The sequence below is a fragment of the Mustela putorius genome, unplaced genomic scaffold (assembly GCF_011764305.1).
Source record: "Mustela putorius furo isolate JIRA1106 unplaced genomic scaffold, ASM1176430v1.1 tig00000281_pilon_pilon_pilon, whole genome shotgun sequence".
NCBI lineage: Eukaryota > Metazoa > Chordata > Mammalia > Carnivora > Mustelidae > Mustela > Mustela putorius.
In genome coordinates this window covers 9,831,193-9,847,339 of record NW_025421343.1, presented here as the reverse complement: position 1 = coordinate 9,847,339, position 16,147 = coordinate 9,831,193, and positions in this window count along the sequence as shown.

Below are 16,147 nucleotides of genomic sequence, written 5' to 3'. Positions count from 1 at the left end.
GAGAGGGAGGGAAGGAGGGAGAGAGAATGAGAACTGATGGGTCATACTGATGGAAGAAGACCCCTCCAGGGTGATACATGGTTGTAGCCAGAAAGCTTCAGAACCTGGCAAAAGAATATCCAAGCATCACTCAGTTCTCTAAATCAGTTAGGGTCTCTAATAGCAGTCATAAGAACAATAAGTAAAACACATGGAACATTTACTTTGTGACAGACATTGTTTCCTTTTTTTAAAATTTATAATTACTTTTCTTTACAATTTTCCTAGGTGGGTCCCATTATCCTTCTCTTTTTGCAGATGAGGAAACTAAAGCATAAATAGGTAAACAACTTGCCCAAGATCCTACGGCTTGTTAATAGCAAAGCTAGTATTTGAACAAAGACATCAGACTCCAGATCTGGTATGCCGAACCACTGGTGATGATACTCTACTTAAAATGTGTTAGAACAGTCATTATTCCTTCCCATGTGCCCAAAACAAGCACAGCATAGGGCAGAGGTAAAATTGATGGCCATGAACAGAAAGAACATTCAAAGAAGCCAAAGAAGAGAGCCATTTTCTTTAGCTGTACTTGGTTATAGTTTCACCAATTGCCCATGAAGATGAACACTGTTCAGCTGAGTAGTTTGTTGGTATTATGTAGTTATAATCAATTTAAATACATAGTTTATCATTCTTATTCTATGGGGTGAGTTCAGTTACTCTCAAGTAATTTTTTCATTGACAGCATAAAAGCTCTTATTAGCAAAATTTTATCTGGTATTGCAACAGATGAGTAGACAAATCTTGACCATAAAATATGTTGTTTGTAGTGAGCAAAACTCATAATCTGTAACTCACACACAGTGATATCATAAAAAGGCTTATTCTTGCCTTGTGTAAACATTATATTTCTCCTTCTCTCTCCCTCACTTCCTCATTCTCTCTCTTACACTTTCTCTCTTTCTCTCTCTCTCTCTCACACACACACACACACATACACATTCTTGTCATCTGTTGGGGGGTGACAAAGGGAATAAGAGAATTTTGCAAAGTCAAATTATCCCCCAAAAGTGCATTGAATTTCAACTATATTATTCCAAAATTTATTGAGCATTCGGTATATCCCGTTAGTATTTTCTTGATATCCTAGCTCCAACACTGCCTTATTTTCACCAGTGAAGGCACTATAGCTCTGATGCTTGTAGGAGTTGATCAGGTTTGAAAAGAGATGGTGGCCATGACATGCTCATGTCCATACAAGGTATAAAATACACCAAGTGATTTTGAGAAAGAAAATAACTGAAAAGCAGATTGCTAAATATGTAGAAGAGGGCGAGGGCAGGAGAGAATAGAAGGACTAAGGCACCTCAACCAGCTGCTTCCCTTCCTGCTTCCTCTGTTTCCCTTCCTTCCTCCTGCAAAAGATTACTTGTTCCTTGGGGAGTTTCAATTAAACAGGCACATGAATACATTAACCTTTTCTGTTTGCAGTGCATCCATCAGAACAGCCTTGGCACGCCTTTAAATTACAGGGCTAGGTTCTAAAGGAAGCTACCATGATATCCAACAAATCTTGGGCAAAATTTGTCCAGATAAGGCTTGAAGAGCCAATACTATGGTGCATAAATGGAACGCCTTATTTTAAAAAGGATCTTTTATAAGTTCAGTTTTTAGTTGGAAGAAAAGTGCCAGAACCATATGTTTATTTGATGAAATTTTCACTAAAATAAGATTATACTAAACAGCCTGTATCCATATTTCAACTCCAGTACACATGGGTGAAGGTTTCCTTATTCACACAGTGGCTTCACTTGTATTATCTCATTACCTCCTCGCAACAACCTGAGAAATAGGGAGGAGAAATGAAGGGAAAAGAAAGTAGTGTTAGTTGAGATATATATCAGGCATCACATTAGGGGCAAGTTTTGTTTTGTTTTGTTTTGTTTTTGCTTTTTGTTTTAAGTAGGTTTTATACCCAGTGTGGAACCCATCATGGGGCTTCAGTGCATGACCCTGAGATCAAGACCTGAGCTGAGATCAAGAGTCAGACAATTAATCAAGTTCCCTGGGACAAGTATTTTTAAATTCCTATTTTTATAGATGAGAAAGTCAGGGATCTAGTGTATCTAAATGACCAGCTACAGAATCTCTCAAGGTGGGCAATTTTGGGTATTATGGGCAGGATAAACCTTAGATATATGGCACTGCCCCGAAAATTGCTGTACATGTTGGGTTTCTGGCCCTGCATGAAAAGCATCATCATACTCCCCTATCAACCTGAAAACCAGAAGTCCCCACATATTCTCACACATCACCCATTACAGTAGATATGGGAAGAAAGGCATCCACACCACCTCTGCCTGAGAATTGGGACTGCAACCTGCATTTGCTGACATGGAGCTTTCTCTGTCCATATCTGCTGAGGAGTTTTCTTGTCTTTCTTGCAGAAGCATAGACAGAGTTGCTGATTTTGTCACACTGGAAGAGTTGAGGCCTAGTCCAGAGTCAGAACTTGCAGCATGTGTGTATGTATGAGCAACACCATTTAAGGGTTGACAGTGTGGGAAATGAGTGGAGTAGGAAGAGAAAGAAAGTTCTGCAAGGATCATTGCCTGGGTAGGGAGTTTGAGTGTGGTTCTGGGCAGCAGGGCAGGGCCAGTTACGGTGTCTGTTTGGGTCCAGGATACCATGACAAATAGAGTACAAAAGATTTATTAAGAAAATGCCTATGAAGGTAGAGCTGAAAACAAAGCAAACAGGAAAAGTCTTCAGACTTGGTTGCAAGTCTTAATTCCTGTAAAGGGAGAAAGGGAATGAGGAGGATTGAGTAAGAAGAGCCTCGACTACAGAGCAGTTCTGAGAAAGTCTCAGCAAGGCAGGCAGTAGGCCCAGAGCAAAGCCGCCTGTCGGGGGGGTCTCCCATCAGGCAGAAATGAGCCTAGTCTGCCACTGCTGGAAGCAACCTAGGCATGAGTGCTGAAGCAGATCCAGAGATTCAGCCCCAGGGGCTGTCAGCAAACCACACTGCTCATAGCAGATTCTTCTTGAAGGGGATCAGAGCAAGCACCACATGGCTGTCTCCATCATGTTTCAGAGGGAAGGTCCTCAGAGGAAGGAAGAAGGTGGAAAGGGAGTGTCTCGGCATTGCTGTAGAGACATTGAGTGTGCTTATATAAATAAACAGAAAATGAGGGCCATAAAAGAAGTTCTTAATGGCTACCCTTGAGCAAAGAGAACTAAATGCCCAAACCAACCCTCCCTGTCAATCTGTGCATGCAGGACCTGCATTACGTGAGGGTTGAAGATGAAGCCAGACCCAGGGAGGAGCTGGGAAGCCCAAGAAAGGCGGGAGGCTGGGGAGGGGTGCGCTGTCCCAAACCAGCTTCTCCACTCATGTCTTTACTTTTATCTTGCAGTATTCTGCCTTTAATTTACTGTGTTATGTGAGGCCAGCAGCCCGTTTTCATTCAGGAACATCTTTCATTTTAAGTGTATTCATTGATGTGCTTGTAACCAAAAGTATTTTCCCAGAGTATTTGAGCTAATGTGACTGCCCGTAGCATAACAAACATATTAAGAAGACTGAGTATTCTGAGTATTCTGTAAGCACCAATTCCTACTCTCCAAGCAGTAAGGAGGATCATGGATAGTAACAATAGGTGTAGCTGAAGAGGGTTCTAGGTGGAATAATGACAAGAAAAGGCAGCTAGAATACATGGACACCAATATAGCTCATCACATTTTTTTTTCTTTTTTAGATTTTTTGTTTATTTGACAGAGAGAGAGAGATCCCAAGTAGGCAGAGAGGCAGGCTGAGAGAGGGTGGAAGCAGGTTCCCCACTGAGCAGAGAGCCTGATGTGGGACTTGATCCCAGGACCCTGGGATCATGACCTGAGCCAAAGGCAGAGGCTTAACCACTGAACCACCCAGGTGCCCCAGCTCATCATATTTTTATCGAGATCCACTACTACATATGAAGTATACAGAGAAGTGTGACTTAAACCAGTGGTTCCCAAAGTGTGGTACTCTGACCAGTAGCAACAGCAGCATCTTGTTAGAAATGCAGAGTCTTGGGCCCTACTCCAGAAATTGAGGGGGGATGAGTGGGCAGCAACCTGTGTTTGAACTAACCCTCCAGGAAATTCTGATATACACCCAAGCTTGAGACACCTCCCCTAAATTATATTTTCACAATAACCAGTTTGACTTGTCTGCCCATGTTGCTGTTACTTAGACCTTGGGTGATCTTCTCCCTTTTCCCTTCTGGTTTCATATAACTGACACCTCTTTCACTGCATTTCTCCCCCATCTACACATACTAGACACACACTAAGGGAACACACTCTTGATTTTTTTAATTTTCCATATATATATGTATAATATGCATCCACCTGTCCTCAGAAAAATTTTACAGGCTCTCATCAATTATCCTCACAGTCTAGACCTCAATAGTCTTCCACGAAAAGCCATCTTCCCCAACTGTAAGGATTTAATATCTGATCTTTCCTCTCGAAGTAGACCTAGATCACACGTATGGCTAGACAGTATCTTCATATTTTGATGGGTACTAGAACAAGTATAAGGACTGTTTTGGGTTGGAAATTGGGGAGCAGATAGTGTGAAATCTGTTTTTCTTGATACCTATGTTTACCTAAGAACTGAATAGGTATGTAAAATGATCTTCAAATGGGTGCAGCTGGGAGAATGAAATTGCGACACCAGAGTCATCCTTTGGAGGATACCTTTGTTTTCAAACAGGAGGTAGAGTGGGGTCCTAGCAATTCCAGGTAAATTAAGATTTCTTTCTGTGGTGAGCTGGGTAGCTTTATCCTTCATGCATTTTCCTTTATATTCCCCTTTTGTTCTCTGTTGGTATTCTTCCTTCCACCCTTAGTGAAATCTCAGCCTCCTCTGGCTGTTAAGAGACAATAAAAATGGGTTTGGTGTAAATATTTGGATAGTTTTTAAGAAAAAGAAGAACACGTGGGGGCCAGTGAGGTTGTAGCAACCATAAGCACCGTGAGATACCCCAGGTAGATGGTAAACCTTGTAGAGAATTGTAAATTACTCTTAGTCCACTGGCCTGTGGATTCTCTTTCATGCTTCCTGAGTTTAGCAGATTCTAAAAGCAATGGAAATTAGAGTCCAAAATATAACTCTAAGTCATTTACGTGGTTTGCATGACGCCCGTAGCATGTGTTTCAAATTGCTTCTGAAAAGCAACTTTCAGTACTGCAAAAATACAGTCATGAATTGTTGACTGAAATTAGCTCCCTAACTTAGCTACAGGACCATAATTACTCACGTCAAGGAAAAGCAGACCAGACACACAAAGAACTTGTTGGGGGAAAAAAAATGCACCACTGAGCCCTGGTAGACTGAACACTGCTAAATGGTTTTGTCGGATCCAATTTTGATGATTATTTAGCAGTCTTCTACCCGCAGCCTCAAAGTTCCCAGGGCATATCCTGAATTGAAGGATATTTGTAATAAAAAGATATAAGCCTCCAACTCTCATTTTTACCAAACATTAATAAAAATCGAATTAGAGGCAAGTGCCTTGAAAGGCTACTGGCAAAAGGTTTGAGTATTGTAACAATGTGAATCTGATAAGAAAAGGAAATGCTTTTCTTTTTTCTTTCTTTTTTATTATAGTAATAATATAAAAATTTCTTTTTTAAGAAAGTTGTGGAAAAGGCAAAAAAAAATTCTTACATGCTAATATACCTAGAAAGAATGGATTCTATTTTTTTTTTCACTTTGCAGAGAATACACAGCTATGAAAGGCAGCCACCATGATTAAAGCTGCACGACTACCTCAGACCACAATAGAGATTCTGACTCCAAGTGCCCTTTTCATTATACTTAATGAAATGAAACTTCATTTTCCCACACTCTTGAAATTATGTTAGCTGAGAGTTCAAACATGTAAGTGAAGCCAAACACTCAAAAGAATAGCTCCCTTCTCTGTTTCCAAAGGCCATGTGAGGACACCAGCTTGTGCCAAGTGAATACGTAGGAGACCAAGAAGGAGGATGGTGGATTATTAACTTTTTACTTCATCTCTTTTGGACTTGGGCTAGTTCTGTGGCTGCTGTCTTCATATGCTCTCATGAGTATAGTTGAAACTGGTTCTAGGTCCTATTAAACCAGATATTTCAGATTGACACCCTTCCAGGACCAACACCAAGGTCCTCAGAGGTCCCTTTGTGCTCTATTTTTTTTTTTTTTTAATCTAAATACACACACCATGTTTTTCCCAGAGGTGCAGCAGAAAGGTCATTGGATTGGGCATTGGAAGACCTGAGTCACAAGTCCGGTCCAAATATTTCTTCTTAACTGAAAAGACATAAAACAAACAGGCAAATGCTCCTATTACCTTTATGGGGGGATAAGCAACACCTCACTACTTGATCACCCTGTTTATTCTATCCGTTTCGTTGCCTTATTTCTCAATATGTTTGTTTGTTTGTTTTAAACTTACAGCCAGCACAAAGATGGTAGAAGTTTGTGTGTGTGTGTGTGTGTGTGTGTGTGTTTTGCTTGTTTTTGTTTTTTCTTTTTTCTTTAAGATTTTATTTGTTTATTTGACAGGGAGAGAGAGATCACAAGTAGTCAGAAAGGCAGGCGGAGAGAGAGGGGGAAGCAGGCTCCCTGCCAAGCAGAGAGCCCAATGCAGGGTTCGATCCCAGGACCCTGAGATCATGACCTGAGCTGAAGGCAGAGGCTTTAACCCACTGAGCCACCCAGGTGCCCCCTTATTTCTCAATATGAAGGGAGTTTGGGATGATGGGCTTGTAGGGTTAAGGGTGCTGGGCAGAGGGTTTGGGAAAAAGTTTGGCATCAGACATGATAAAGAGTGGCTTGTACTCCTTATAAGCCTAGAAGGCTACATATACATGACTCCTACTTTTCTGTCATTCTGGAACTTCCTGCACTCCCCAGGCTTAAGGTTGATAGAGCAGGCTTGTTTCTGTTCCTTGATATTGACAAGATAATTCCAAACACAGTGTTTTAGTTTTTGCCAGAATACTTTGCCTAGAATGTTCTTTACCCAGATTTTCCTATAGCTGGCTTGTCCCCATTGTTCAGGTCTGCACTTCCATCTCCGAGGATCCTATCTCATACACTGTTCTAAAATAATACTTCTCCACACATACTCTCTCGCTAGCCTATTATCCTCTCTTACATGCCCCACAGTACTTATTCCCTAGTCTTATTCTGAGTATTTGTTTCTTTGTCCCTTGCCTGGCTCTCCCTAATTATGTTATAAAGGAAGCATCATTTGAACAGAGATGTCTAATTTGTTTACCACCTTATCCCCAGGGCCTAGAATATTGTAAGAGTTCTGTCTCTCTCAACACTGGGTTCTCCATATTGCCTTGTATTCAGTTGCTAGATCAAAAAATGAATTGTTGGAAGCATTAGACATGATCCATGTCCCTGGTTTGCTTATAATTAAGTTGAAGAGACTTGTATTACATATACAGAAAACTTAATAAAAGTTGTAGTTAAGATTTCAAGAAAAACAAAATCAAAGAACCATCACAATGCCTAATAAGGGAGCAGAGTAACAATTTTTGTTTTGTTTTGTTTTGTTTTATCTTGTTTTTCCCTAGGACTAAAAGGCCACTAGGGAATTCTGTTCCCTTGATTTATTTTTATAGCAAAATGGGGAATATATTCTTAAAGTTATTTTTTTGAGAATGGATTTCTTCACATGTCTTTAAACTTTTCCTTCTGCTCCTGTGATGGCCCTCAGCTTATTAGCTCTATTAAAGTGAAAACACTAATGAGGGTTGACATTCTCAAAGCCATTTTATAGATATTTGGAATTATAGGATTCAGATTTGTCTGCTGTCTTCCCCTTACCACATGAAGCATTTATTATTTGAGTCTATTCTTCACTGGCCTGAGAAATCAACATTTGGCACCTCATGTGAAGTAGCCCAGGGCTCACACAGAAAACTGCCTTTTTTTCTTAAGAAACTAGAAATAATCTCAGAGTTACATCATTTTTTCTGAGGTTTCCAACCATGCATTGGGCACTTTATGGATGTAATGGACATTGATACCCACAATTTCCATCACGAGAAACACTCAACATTTCTACCATAGCAGAAGTGCTAGGGGGATTCTTATTAATAGACAGACATTCTGTCCCACTAGATGCTGGCCCCTCACCCACAGCTGATTTGATGGGATGACCAGTTTAACTGTGGTCCTAGGGTTCATAAAGTAGTTTATCCCATCTAAACTCTCCAAGCCTCATATTCTCCAATGCAAAGATGATGATCCTTGTTTTTTTCACCAAACTGCCATGTGTTTGTGTCATATTCATGTGAGACTCAGGAGACTGGAAGAGTTCTACTCCACTATTTCAAAACTTTTCGTGGATCCAAAACAAGAAAAAAATGATTTTTAAAATTTTACAGCAATTTTGTCTATTTCTGCTAATAAGAGAATTCACTTTCAGGGAGAGGTGATTATTCTCTTGACAATCAAGGGTATTTGGTTACCCAGAGGAAAGGTCTATAGCCTGGACTAGAGCAGAAAGTGAGAGAGAGACCTGATTAAAATGTTGCATAAAATATAAAATGCTGCCTTTACAAGGAAGAGGATAAGCCATCAGTTACCTTTATCTAGTGGTGAGAGCTTAGAGAAAGGACGTTTTGGTTTTACCTTTTTCTTACTTTAGATCCAAAGGTGGAAAAAGATATAAAAGCAGAAACTAAAGAGAATTAGATAGATAATATGCTAGGAAGGCCTTAGAAGAAATACCAGTCCTTAGGAAGTCCCTCTGAAGATAGATTTTTGTCTAATGAACTCTAGGAACAACTGCCCAGTCCTGAGTCTTGAGTTAATTTTTTTCTTTCTTCCCCATTAGTAAATCCATCTGTTACTGCCAAGACTTCAGTAAAATCTATAACCTAGTAAAGTGTGTGTCAGTAGTGCTACCTTAGTGGCAAATGTTTATGGAGAAATTTTAGCCACATGGAGAAGCCTTGAGTCAGTAGGAGCCTGAACCTGATAGGTTTTATGCCAGCATAGACATGCCCACTGGGAGTGGGAATCTTATAGGGAGAGAGGAAACTAAATGTCCTAAATTCACAGCATGCAGTTAAGGCAAAGGGAAATCTCAGGAGTGGGAGGCAACTTGGAGAAATTCAGTTTACTAACATAAAAGTTGTTCAAAGTCTTCATTATGTGTCACGGCCGGCATGACAAATCGACCAGGAACGTGAGGGTAAGAGGATGAAGAAAAGAACTCAAGAAGCAGAGAGATGGGGGCAGGAGGAGCACTGAAGAGAATGTCCAACAGTACTAAGTTTATTCAAAGCATTAAGGCCATATATATAAGTGATAATAGGAGAAGCAATGCATCTGTGTCTAGTTAAACAACCACGAGTTCCCATAATAAGTTTCACATTTAACTATAAGCAGACCTCGTGATGCCAAATGGCTGATACCAGTACAATTGTTTCTGTATTGATATAGCAAACCTGAAAGTAATTTATGGGCTGTACTAGGGCAGCAAGGACCAGCCACGAACTTCTGACCCCAACCGACTTGTTCTCATTTGTTTAGCAAGCGTGTAGGAAGTCACATAGGCGAGTACACAACACATAGCACAGACCCTTTCTCAGTGCTACTCAACTTTATCGACCTAAGCCTTTTGTTCAGCTATTCAGCCTTTAAAGGAGGCACAAGTCAGGGCCTGGTTTGGTCCTCGTCTAAAGCCTTATCGTGGCCTCCCACAATTATGTATTTTAAAGATTGTCAGTCCTTCAAAGGTAGATTAAAGCACTCCTATTGATGTATCCACATGGTCATACATCTTGGTAAAATTTGTATGATATTTTAACTATATGTGGTGAAGGCCCTTTTCTTTCTACTTCCAAGCCCCCTCCCCATTCTACTCTCTTATAGAGTAAAATGGCATTTTTAAAATATTGCTAAGGGAACATTGAATTGGGAATATTACTGCAATATGGAAAATCTTCATGAAATATTTTAACAAAATAATGAAAAAAATAGAAATATTTTAAAGATACTGTAGCAGATCCTGTGGGACCCCACTAATGTAACCCCAGGCCTTAATATATCAGGGCCTAAAGCTGATGTCTACCTACCACTATCTGCACTTTTTCCCCCTGAGCTCATTCATTGGTAGCCAGAGAATATCAACACCTAGCCCCTTATCCAAGACTGATCTCAGAATGCCTGAGGATGCTGACATATCAATCCCCCAACTCCTACATACTTCATCACTCAAGTTGGATATATCTGAAGCATCTATTTATACTAGGGCCCCGCATTCCCAAACTGGTTTAAGCTAGTAACTCACAAAGGTTACCTGCTTGACAGCATTACCTTTCATTCTCTCTCTCTCTGCTTTCTCTTTCTTTTCTCTCTTGCATTTCCTCACTTCTTAATAGTATTTCCAGGAATCATTGCCCAAATTAAACTACTTACACTGAAATCCATAGTTCAGGTCTGCTTCTGAAAGAAACCAAACCGACATTGGTACTTATGTCAACTTAAATCAATTTTTTTTTAACTGAGAAAAAAAAAATCAGGCAAAAATAATGGAAGATGTATAAGACAGATGTTGTAAATAGGATCAATAAAATCAATAGAAATTATTCTGACAAAAAGAGTTATAACAAAAATATTCTTCAGAGCATACCAGAGCAAAATTTCTTTAAGAAGTGTTCTATTTTGAACAGAAATAATAATAGGCTCTTGGATTTTTCGTATCTGATTAATGAGGAGTATTAAATCATAAGAACACATTAGAAAAATATGAATTTTCTAGTGTTTGACATAGAACACTGGCAGAACATGAGACTAAGAATAAACCACCACAGTGAGGACATGGGTGACACATGGGTTAATGAGCATCATCAATTAAAAGAGTGTTTAAGATGAGCCATTGCACAAGAAAATATGAAATACCCAGAAATTTTACTGTTCTTTGTGGGGAGAGGCAATCTGCCAAGGGCCATGAGCATCCTTGCATGTTCATGCTGGGTACAACAAGAATGCAAGGCCCTGACAACTCTTTATCTGGGCCATTTCTCAGGATTGAGTTTACAGTGAGCAAACGTGAGGGATGAGGTAATGTCTCCCCTTGGACAAATAGTGGGCTTGCTTCCATGTACTATAAAAGTGGCGAATCCCTCAAGCTTTCCTGTAACACGGCCCACAGCATGTGCATGCATCCATGATCAGATCTTTGTGTGACCCCCACAGAGGATATAGTGAACCTGCCCAAGCCTGTACAAACCCACATTAATCTCTAGCTACTGCTTTTGCTGTGAGTAATAAAATCCTTTGTCCTTTGCCTCTGACCTACCATTAGGTCTCTGTCGCAACTACTAATCTATGCCACTGAAGTGTAGAAGCAGCTCCGTGCAATGCACAAATGAATGGGTGTATCTGTATTCCCATAAAATTAGTCATGGACACTGAAATTTTAATTTCATATGATTTTTATGTGCCATAAAATATTTTTCTTTAGATTCCCCCCTCCCCAACCATTTAAAAAGGCAAAAACCATTCTTAGCTTCCAGGCCATTATTAGTAGGTTCTTGATTTAGACCTAAAAAAGAACTAGATAAACCAGATTAAATATAGCCATTGAGTAGGCCAACCTGAAAAATTAAAATGATGCTGGGTAGGAATGTTAATGCTATAAAGAGGACAAAAGGAAGGTGTTTAATTCTGTAAATGCATGTTTTTCAGGCTACATGGTTGAGGATGTCTGTGTTCTGAGCATATCTGCTGTTTCTCCTATTCTCAGGGATACCATAACGAAAATAAGTCAGATTCACATTGCCTCACCCTCTCCACCTTTAGGATTCACTGCTGGACTGAGAGGTGCCAAGGTGCACTCTCACAGTTCTGTGCTCAGTAGATGAGTATTGTATTTGCTGGGGTGACGTCTTGTCTCAACTGTCCTAATTACAGTGAAAGTGGTTTAGATTATCTTGAGTTTAGATTATCTTACTCTTGAGTAAGGAGTCAAAAGAGGCTTCTCTACGTTCTATCAGAAGTCCACATGATACACCAAGAAATAATACAGTATAGAAGAAAGCATGATGCTGGATCTGGGTTAACATTCTATTTCTACTAATTACTGTATGATTTTTACAAGGTAAATACCCTTTCTGAACTCCATTTTCCAAGTGAAAGATGGAAATAATGATAATATCCACTTTTCTAGACTGCTGTGGAGTAATGATATGACCTATATAAACAACCTAGCTAACTTCTATCCCCTAAACATACAGTAACAATTAAAAATATATATCACTTCCCTCCCCCAACCCCGACACACAAGCACATCAAGTCCTGTCCCTACTGAAGAATTTCTTCAGTTTGCTTCAGGTCTGATCCTTTCATGTTTTCATTCTTCTGTTCAGTCAACTGTATACCATGCACTATGCTAGGTGCTAGAATTACATAGTTGAGAAGCAATGCCCATACTCTCAGAAGTTCATTGTTTGCAGATGGGGGCAGGAGAGGATAGTGGGAAAAGAGGCAGACAGACAGATGCATCCACTGTTACTTACCATCAGCAAAGCAATGAAATATCAAATATTCTGGGAACAGATATTGGGGAGGGCTTGAGATATGAAGAAAAGGGAAAGGAGGAAATAAGAAAACCAATATGTTCTAATGTCCTGCTATGTGCCAGGTGTTCTACCAAGAGCACTGTATATGTTTGCTCACGTAAGTAAATTAGGCACTGAAAGATCTGGATTTTTTCTAAAGAGTATTGAGTTGAGCCTTTAAAGGGTGCTGGAAAAATGCCTCGTGGAGAATAGGAGTGGTCAGACCTTGAGAAAAATCCAGAATGGCACCAGGAGCTAGGTTCATCATTGAGGGGAAGGAAGAGAAGGTTTTATAAGAAGAGCAATATATTTTTTTAATATTTTTTTTATTTACTTGAGAGGTAGAGAGAGACAATGAAAGAGAGAGAGCATGAGAGGAGAGAGGTCCACAAGAGAAGTAGACTTCCTGCCGAGCAGGGAACCCGATGTGGGACTCGATCCCAGGACTCCAGGATCATGACCCGAGCCGAAGGCAGTCGCCCAACCAACTGAGCCACCCAGGTGCCCCGAGCAATATTTAAAACATACAAAAATTCTTTAAGAATAATACAGGGAATATCTATAGTCTACCATCCAAGTTAAGAAATGAAAGTTTCCCAAGGAAGTTAAATCCCTCTCAGTTGCACAGTGGTTCTCAGGCCAGCTCTGAATCCCTTACAGGCAGGCTCTCAGGAAGTGTCTAATGGCTGCAGTGATAGGAAGAGATTCTACAGAACAGGACTCAAGATCCCTCACCTTAATATCAGCTCTGGCTTCATAGATATGTTTTCAAATTCTTCAGTATTAAAAGCAGAAGCTTTTAATGTATCATTTTAGCCAAATACTGTGCAAAGCTATTTTTAAAAGGTGACAAAATCTCCTTTTCTAGAGGTTATTAAAGATAATACAGAAATCCTCATTTCCTGGGATGGTTTATATATGGCGCTGCCTGCAGACAGGGCTTTGGTCTGAATGATCTTTTTATTCATTTCTCCTTATTTTAATCTTATTACTAAATCCTTAGGAGTTAATGCTCTTCTGTTTGCTATAAGAGCAGGAAAACTAAAGTGTCAGATAAAAATTGAAATTCCTAGTCTGATGCTTTTTATAAGAGAAGAAAGAAGTTAAATAGGATTTCATTTATTATGGTCAGAAAACAGATATAGTGGAACCATGTCTACATAAGAAAAGAGAAATGGAAAATTGAAGTTGTTAACTAAATCATTCAAGTACCTTTCAAATACTTTTTCTGCTCTCAATTATCTAGTTATTTTAAGTCAACATAATATCTGGCCATATTTAGCTGACTTCAAGTCTTTCTTTGTTTTGATAAGAATGGACATTTTTTTTTTCAATTTAATGGCAAAACACATGTACTTTACTTTGGCATTAAACCAGAGAGCATGGACATAATCATTGTAGAAATTATGTATCTTTAGCATTTAACTTTGCAGTCAGCATTACTGCTATGTCTTAAGTGGTGGAACACTTACTAGCAGCACAGTTCACCTGTTAGAGGTACACCCTCATCAGCCTCATTTTTTCCAGGCCAGGAGTGAAGGAGTTCACAAGGGAGAAGCTAGCTGTTGGCAAGAACCAGCTGTGAAATCTATTTTAAGTTTTTAATTAGAAGTGACATTTGGCCTTCTAGTGAACTGTGCACCCAATGTCTACAAAACCAGCTCAATGAAGGAATGCTTGCCTAACATGACTAAACTCAGTCCCAGATATGCCAACGAGATTGTCAGTTTCTCACAAGCTTATGTGAATTATTTCAGGCCGTTTGTCCTGAAATTCCAGAATATATGTTACCTGTGTACCTGTGTCCACAAGAAGTCAATACTAGGGATGACTGATGTATTTCCCAACAGCTTTTCTGGGTCTGTTGAGACCTGGTTAAATGAACTAGTTTTGGAGTCAGAATAAATAAGATTCAAGTCCTGACCTCATGCTTGCTAATTGGTGACATTGAGTGATTTACTTAATTATACTCATCCATGGTTCCTCATCTACAAAAGGAGCTTAAAGACTCTTTTCACAAAACCTGGTGTGATAATGAAATGGGATAAGATATGCCTTGAGCAAGTTAGCTCTCTGACCAGTTTCTTTGCCTATAAAATGAGGATAATATTAGTGCCTAGCTCGCAAAGGTATTGTGAAAATTAAGTTAGTATATACTTACACATAAATATATTTTACATATTGCTTATGCATTTATATTTATATACATATATACTAATTCAATATGTCTATATTTTTACATATTTTACATATTACTTTTATATATTACTTATGCATTTATATTTATATATGTATATATACTAATTCAATATGTGTCTATATATATGCACACACACATACATTATATATATAATATATGTATATTATATATATAAGCATCTTTTTAACTTTTCAGGTTGGCCTACTCAATGGCTATATTTAATCTGGTTTATCTAGTTCTTTTTTAGGTCTAAATCAAGAACCTACTAATAATGGCTTGGAAGCTAAGAATGGTTTTTTTCTTTTTAAATGGTTGGGGGGAAAAATATCTAAAGAATTAGTCACGGACACTGAAATTTTAATTTCATATAATTTTGATGTGCCATAAAATATTTTCTTTAGATTTTCCCCCAACCATTTAAAAAGGCAAAAACAATCCTATCCCATATATTTTTAGATTTTTTTTAGATTTATATATATAAATAATATTATATATATATATATACACACACACATACACATACCCAAATATGGATAAAATATATGTATCATATACAGAAGTACTTCAAATGAATCTGTCCTATTGTAGAGGCTTGATAAAGGTAGCTGTTTAGTAGAAATAATGTTGACATTCCAAAAAGTATGTATTTTATTATTAATAATCTTCATCTAAGAAAAAGAAGACTATACTTCTAGGCCAGCCACCACTTTATTTTTTGATTTGCATCAATTCACTCCTTAGTAAGTGTTGCTTTATACGTAGGCAGGTGATAGTAAGCCCTGAGTCCCCTATTGGCATTTATTTAACATATAATATGACTTTCACTGTGGCAGATAGTAACAGTATGAAGAAAAATAATTATCCTCTTCTCCAGTGGAGAATATGATTTAGCAAACACACAGACATGCCTATTTCACAGGCTGACATGGGCAGTTCTGTGTATGTGTGTGTGTGTGTGTGTGTGTGTGTGTGTATGTGTGTGTTTATATGTTTAAAGTGCTTCTGAAGGACAACTGCAGAAGTCTGACAGGGGAAAGATACAGTTATAGCTAAATATCAAAAGAATATTTAAAAAATATAAAAACTGTATGCAAGGAGATAAACTCACATAAAAATTTAATGCAGAAATTAATCAGTTCCTTTCCTATGGAACACCCACTGTCAGAGGGAGAAAAGGACTGCTATCATCACAGTCTTACTACCACAGGCTCCAGTGAACCTCTTTAGAATGGGAAGTAATTAACAATTCAGAGGATTTAAATATTTAATTCCTAAAGAGAAATTAACCCTCTAACCTCCAGATATAATGCAGAATTGGCTAGTGTTTTTCTATAGGCTGTCCTG